The sequence below is a fragment of the Heliconius melpomene genome, chromosome 17 (assembly GCF_056956725.1).
Source record: "Heliconius melpomene rosina isolate 202511_hmr_F chromosome 17, ASM5695672v1, whole genome shotgun sequence".
NCBI lineage: Eukaryota > Metazoa > Arthropoda > Insecta > Lepidoptera > Nymphalidae > Heliconius > Heliconius melpomene.
Window position 1 is genome coordinate 10,678,069 of NC_140405.1, and position 6,179 is coordinate 10,684,247.

A 6,179-nucleotide genomic window follows, 5' to 3' on the forward strand; every position below is an offset into this window, starting at 1 on the left:
CTGCATTCGATTCTTACCGAGAAAATATTGTGCAAAGAACAAAAACAAGGTTCTTTTTTAATCAAAAAGTATTAAATTTCATATCGAAAAGGAAGATTATTCAGAAAAAAAGCACTAAAGTAACATTTGTAAAGAAATTTTCGATTGTTGTTGCTCTATTGTTTTCATGATTTTCAGCGCCCACTCTACTTGTTATAAATTGAAAATTTTATTTTTAATATTACTGTTTTTGTTTATGGAATATAGATGCCATGAAATAAAGTGGTTATGGGTTCGACTATAACTTTTGGACGTTTATTTAGATATATTTTTATTTAATATCGGTTTGGTTAATCAATAAGAAAAATTAAGATGTGTTACTCTGAACAAAATAATCTAAAATTACCTTCCTAATTATTGTTTGTCCCAATTTTTACAATATTTTAATTAAATTTAAAATGGGTTATGGGTCTCAATCCCACTTTTAGGAATAAGCATTTCCAATTTCCCGTCCTGATAAGTCAAAAAATATCAACGTTCAAATAGTTTTTTAGGGAATCCTTTATAAAAATATACAATTTTTGGTATTTTTTCCCTAACTACTAATTATTATTAAAATAATTTACCTACCCAGTTCAATTACTATATATTAATCCACAAATTAATGGCCAATTACTAGTTCAACCAAAGTTTAGTATCACTAAATTTGATCATCCCAATTTAAATTTAGTTAATTTTGTCGGCTAAATATGTAATAAAACTAATTAATTGCCACGGTTTTTCTCAGAATAAAAAACACACTATATCCCGCACACAGCAGAACAGGCAGAGGGAACCTAGAACTCCGTTCCCCATTTTTCGTCGAATTCTGGAGGCAATGCGTGTTGAGTGGCAGAACTCGCTTTGCCTCGACACCAGAGCGGAGAAATGAAAATATATACTTGTGCCTCACTATGACTACAATATAAATACTTCAGTCAAAAAGAAATTCAGTGGATCTACTCTACGTCGACCTTAAATATAATTTTAAGATAAGATGTATTTGGTTGTTAAGGTATAGGATGTATTACTTGTTGATTTCTCTAACGGAATCGAATTTTAGAAATATAAACAAACACAAAATATTAGCCTGAATATACGAGTTTGGTGTGAAGTATGCAAATTATTTACAGTTTACGTGATAAACTAATTTTAAACGTGTTTTATAATTGAATTTATAATGTTTTCGGACACCCTCGATACAGTAACTATTTATAGTATGTATTTAAAAAAGAGCATACATTTTTTTAGGGTAAAGCGCAGCGAATGAATTCAATTTCGCCAATTAACAGGCAATGCCTCCAGAATTCGGCAGAAAGTGGGGAACGGAGTGTCTTAACACTAGGTTCCCAGGTTCCCTCCACCTACTCTATTACGTGCAGAATACAACGTGACGCTAAAAAAAAGAAAAGTAATAAAGGTTGACAGCAACAATTATGGTTCCCTACTACTATTATTCTGTTACATTTCATAGCCATTAGGTGTACGTGATGCAACGAGCTAAGCATTGCATGTGTTGCTTAATGTGACTTGCATATTGAGAGAAAATTAGACATAACTCGACGTATATGTCTAATCTATATATATAAAATCGAAAGGTCACTCACTCATCACGAAATCTCAGAAACTACATGTGCTAGGAAACTGAAATTTTGCATAGGAGTTACTTATAGGACGTAGGTGCTCGCTAAGACGGGAATTTGCAATATTCGATTTCTAAGGGGTTGTTTTTGGGGTCGAAAGTTTGTATGAAACTTCGTTACTACAAATGCTAGAAGTCTCAAATTTTGCATAGACGTCACTAGGACGTAGCCATGGAGACAGAAATTAATCTATATATATAAAATCGAAAGGTCACTCACTCATCACGAAATCTCAGAAACTACATGTGCTAGGAATCTAAAATTTTGCATAGGAGTTACTTATAGGACGTAGGTGCTCGCTAAGACGGGAATTTGCAATATTCGATTTCTAAGGGGTTGTTTTTGGGGTCGAAAGTTTGTATAAAACTTCGTTACTACAAATGCTAGGAGTCTCAAATTTTGCATAGACGTCACTAGGACGTAGCCAAGGAGACAGAAATTAATAATAGCATAGTTCACGCGGGTGACTCCGCGAGCGGGCCGCTAGTATCTTATGAAACAAAGTCGCTTTTCGTGTCTGTCTGAACTTTCTAACTCTTCTTCTTCTAAACCACCCAACGGATTTTTATGCGGTTTTCACCATTAGGTCGAGATCGAGACGGATTTTTATGCGGTTTTCACCATTAGGTCGAGTATTTCTCAGGGAAAGTTTATATATAGTTTATTATTTGTACATTCTTATGTAAATTAACATAAATACGATAAATGTGTATTAAGTCCTACCCGTTGAGACACTTTCGCGCATGCGCTGCTTTAATGGTAAGTACTACATGAAAATAATGTACTGGAGTATTGTTCCTCTTAATAAGATCTACAAAAAAGTCCGCAACAGCATATTTTTATCTTTTACGGATAACGTGTAGTGATCATATTTCTGTCTAAAAATAGTAATTTCAATATATTTTTTATTGTGAGGGATATTTTTCCATAATAGTATTAATCCTTATCCTTTAAAATACTTTATTAATTTTCTACGTTAAACGAAGATAAAATTTGCTTTTTAAACTATTTCGAAATTGCGAATAGTTTTAGAGAAAAACGCATTTAATTATTGACACATCACACCGTTCACACATCAACTGTATCGAGTCAAGTTTCACTCATCCCTTACTCTCAGCATATAAATAAGTATATTAGTTACGTTGGCCATTTAATGTAGATCAAAACTGTCTTTTCTGTTTTTCATTTTAATAAGTACTTTAGAAGTTGTTACAATATCAAAAAATCCTTGCTGCGAAACGAGCCTCGCGACGTTATGCTTATACAAGCGAGTCCGCCGCGCCCGCCTGTCTTACACGCATCGGTGGTTCAGTGGTAGAATGCTCGCCTGCCACGCGGGCAGCCCGGGTTCAATTCCCGGCCGATGCATTCTATTTCATTTTCGTCACAGGCAGCCACGTAGTGCTTGCTTTTCATCAGGGACAGAATACCCTCTTCAGCATTAACTACAAGCTCGAAAAAAAAAAACCCGCCTGCCTTTATAGCAACGAAGATTTAGATGCGTTTGCACGTATTGGATAATTCGAGTTGAATGTATTATTTAATGTCATTTAACTATCTAAAAATAGTAATTTAAATATATTTTAATAAGTACTTGAAAAGATTAGTAGCACAGATTTAAAATAACGGTACCTACTAAAAAATCCTTGCTGTGTAAAACAATTGGAAAATCCTTATTGAAACTACGAAAATGCGGGTTGCATTAGGGTTTAATTAATTTTCACATTATCTTAAGTGCTTTGCAAACATACATTACATGAATAATCCAGTAGTTAAAGCGGGCGAAGCCGCAAGAGGGTCGCTAGTTTAGTATAATTTTTAAGTAATAAAGGCCTTAGTACTCACAGATAATGTATTCACATCACGCTTGTCGCTATTAAAATAATAACTTTTTAGTAATTGTTCTAAAGAATAAATAACAACAGAATAAAATAAATATATCAGGTGGCTCCCATACCATAAACATGATTTTATTTTCATTTTTATAGTACGGAACCCTTCGCGAATCCGACTCACACTTTGCCAGTATTTTACACACTTAATGTACAGGATTGTATAAATCCAAAGAGATACCTAAAACTTTAAGGAACTCCTACATGAACTACACACATATATTTAAAAAAACATGTTAAACCGGATGTGGGACTTTAACACCGCTTACTCCAGCAAAGCTCAGTCGTATTAAAAGTTGTAGAGCAGCTTAAGAAGTTTAGTTTTTTTTCTATGTTAGTTTAACTATGCCTTTCGAGACTAAATTTTTAAACTGGCTTAATTTAAATGATAAAATAATCAAAAAAAGACAAAGGAACAACGCGGTGTTCAGTGCCACCACTCAACACAAAATGCCGCCAAGATTTGGTGGAAAGTGGGGAACGGAAGTGTCTTTATGGAAGTGAAGTGATGACCTCCCCTAAGTGGCCTGATTTCACTGCTATGTGCAGGATACAGCATGATGCTAAACAAAATATGATATTAAAATAACCTGAATTAAAAATATACTAACAAAACTATTAGAGATAGAGTTTAATAAAATATTTAGTATAGTGAAAATTTATAATAACTAACAATTATGTTATAGGAAACTTAGTGTCAAGATACTCCGTTCGCAGTACGTGCTGTTTCTTCTGCCCTGGTGAGGCTACAAAAAATAACACTAAATATTCTATGCAACAAATTTTACTCAAAAATGGATCTCGATTGACATATTATTATTATTATTTGAAAGTATTTTGTCAAATCTGTCATTACGGTCAAGATAATGGGTACGGGACAAAAGGGTCCGAGAGCATATGAATTTATAATAAATTATACGCTAAGTCCCTCTCTAGGGGCTCCGAAGGCAGATTTCTTCCTTTATACATAGTCTACCTATAGGATGAACAAAGATGTTTCATTGTCTAGAAGTACAACATTTTATTGGTAAGCTTCTTTGATTAATAGTATAGCAGGATAAGAGAATACCAAGTATTATGAGACACTCCTTTCTCCGCCTAATCTAATTGATGATAGTAAATTTCCCCGAATAAGAACCGAACCCACAGTCTTGCAATCAGGCACTAGGATGCTGCGATACGATGGACTATATAAAAAAAATATAAAAAAAAAACAAGACGAAGAATTTAACTTTATACAATTTATAAAGAAATTAAAAAAAAGAAACATCCTGTAACTTTAGATCTATGTATATCCAGTCGCCATTAACGAGGAAACAATGCAGGTAAATGGGGTCCCATGAAATTGCTGCAGCACTTACTTTTACTCATAAAAAATGTCCACTGGATAATAATTTTCAACCCTCATGCATCTGTGATGATTTAGTATTTCGGGAAGATTAACTTACTGAGAGGCATCAACAGCGTCTGACTGTAAAGGTGGTGACTGTAGAGGAGAGTGTGGTACGATTCACACTAGTCTACCACCACACCACACCACACCACTAATATATCAAAAATCCAAGAAAACAATAAAAAATTGCTTAATATAAAAACTGTGTAGAAAAAAAATAATACAAACTTATATTTGTAGTACATTTCATACAAGTGAGTATATATGCCTGCTAAATTAAGTTGGTCATTTTTTATAAGTTCTGCTTCTCAATTACCTACAGCCCTGAATTTGTTACGGTGAGTAAGTCTGGCTCGCATTTAACCAGTTTTTGTTTAATTTCTTGCTCTATTAAAAACACAAAGCTCAACACGAAACGTCTCGAAAATTAGACGAAAAGTATAGAACGGAGTGTCTTAGCACTACCTAGTGTCAAGTCCCTACATACAACAGCAGATACATCGTGAAGCTGTTCAAATCTTTTTCCTCCCACACCCTCGTTTCCATTCACACTCGTGTAAAATTAATTTCAAGAGGCCCCCGGGAACAGATAAGTGGTTTACGCCTAATGATAGGCGACGACATCGTCGGATTAAATTTCGGCTGCTTTAATAGTGTTTGTCAGGTTCCAACGAGTTAGAAATTACCGCACCTTAACGACTTTAAATCAAAACCTAAATTGTTCAAGACATTTCACTTAGCTGGTAAGTATTAAACTGTGTTATATATATGTACACTAGTAGACCCGAACGCGGCTACGCCCGCTTAAACTATACGAATATTTATTAAATATATTTATGAAATTATTTTCAGTTTTCAATAGAGAGATGCGTTAGCAAGCTCATTTTGGCTGACGTTTTCTAACAACAAACTTTGCAAATCGTTGCTTAGCAACGGCGGTTGTTATTAACATGGCGGAATAAATTGTATGTCCAATTAATAAATGTTTTAATATATTGGTATATATCGAAAATATTACAAATATGAGAAAAAAAAGTATCCAATGTTCATCCCAAGACCCTCAAATATCTCTATATGAGTATTTTATCACAATTAAATTAGCGGTTTGGACCTGATTGCGTAAAAGACAGACAGAGTTACTTTCGAATTTATAATATAGGTATGGATATATATTTCAGGTTTGAAATTCTACTACAAAAAATGTTAATAGACTTTTAAAAAGTTTTATTTATC